The following is a 1584-nucleotide window of genomic DNA, read 5'->3' as shown; positions in this document are numbered from 1 at the left end:
GGCTGGGGGCCTTGGCCCCGGCCCGGGCCCCAGCTCTGCAGAGTGTCTGGCTGTGGCGGCGGTTGCTGCTGCTGCTGCTTCTTCTGCTGCTGCTGCTGCTGCTGCGGAGGCGGTGGTGGCGGCGGCGGCGGCAGCGACTCTGGCCCCAGGCCCAGCCTAATGCTGGGTGGAGAGAGGAAGGGAGGGGGAGAAAGAGCGCGGAACGAGCCCAGCGTTGTCAGGGCTCTGGGAAAGAGGCGGGGCTTTCCGCTTTGGGGAGTCAGAGCTCCCCCACACCCTCCGCTAGCATCCTCCCTAATCACCCTCCCCACAACAGCCCATCTCCCGCCCCAATTCCCTGGGCCATTGTTCCGCAGAAGCCGGATGCTCTTGGGAGTGTTCAGGCCCCCGTCTTGCCCTCCCCATCTCTTGGACCCCAAGCCGTTTGCTCTCCTCTTCCCCCCCCACCCCCATGCAGCTTTTCTCCTCACCCACAGCTTCTTCACTTCTCTTCTCTCGCCCCCACCTCGCCTCCAACCTCTGTCCCTTCCTTCCAGAGCTTCACTATCCGGGCAGCTGACCTTAGTCTTTACGAAGGTGTGGGTTGAAAGGGGGTGGTAGGCTTCTAGGTTGAGGGGGTGGGGATGGGGGTTGGATGGACGGTGGGGAGCGTCCTGTGCTTAGAGAAGCTTGGAAGGCCCCACCCTCCCAATCTAGAGCTACGAAGTTTGGAGAAGATGTAAATCGGGGGCACTTGGAGATGACAAGAAATAGCGATGAACTAGGGGAAGTCTGGGACTAGGAGTCACAGATTCCGATGTGGAAGGGTAATGGGCCACCCCCACCCATTTTTCCCCCCGGCCTGGAGAACAACCGCTGCTGCTTCTACCCATCCCCTCCCCACTCGAGGGAGGTTAACTTCTTAAGCTCCGGTTTGCCGCCCTCTGGAGGTCTCTTAAGAACTCCCATCCTTCTTGACAAGATTTCTTGTCCCCTCCCCCAACTCTAATTTGGGGAATCTCGGTATTCCGGAGATTTCCCAGAAGGCTCTGTAGTCCATTTGCTCTTTGTTCTACGTTTTGAACTTGAGTTTGAAAGAAAGGCTGATAAGACCCAACATTTCTGAGAGAAAGGTCAGACCTTCCTTATAATCAAGATCAATGTTTACCTATTCTAAGAAATCTTTTTAACCTCGGAATCAGGTACTCACATTTTACACAGGCCTAGAAAAAAACATTGTTTTTGCTTTTCTTCGCAGCTAAACCCTTTTTTCCTCCCGCACCGCGGGGGAGGCACAGGTACATTTTTGTATGAAACTGTAGGTCCACTTCCACCACCTCTCAACTTCTTGAGCCACTGCTGCTCCCTGGTGGCTTTAGTCACCTCCTGCAGCCCCTTGGAGATTCTGCAGCAGCTCACTTCTTCCCTCCTCAGTAGAGAAAGTCAACCTATTTTGACTCAAAGGATTATGCCATTCTAGACTAGATATTGTTTTTGTTTTTTGAAACTTTTTCTAGAAAAAATGGTTCTTTTAGTTATCACAATTCCATTACAAAACTGCAAAACACTTTCCTGTAAGATCTATCCCCATTCTTATTGCAGGTC

This window comes from Monodelphis domestica, chromosome 1 (genome assembly GCF_027887165.1).
Source record: "Monodelphis domestica isolate mMonDom1 chromosome 1, mMonDom1.pri, whole genome shotgun sequence".
Classification (NCBI taxonomy): Eukaryota; Metazoa; Chordata; class Mammalia; order Didelphimorphia; family Didelphidae; genus Monodelphis; species Monodelphis domestica.
The sequence above is the reverse complement of the archived record's forward strand: the minus strand, read 5'-3'. Positions refer to the sequence as shown.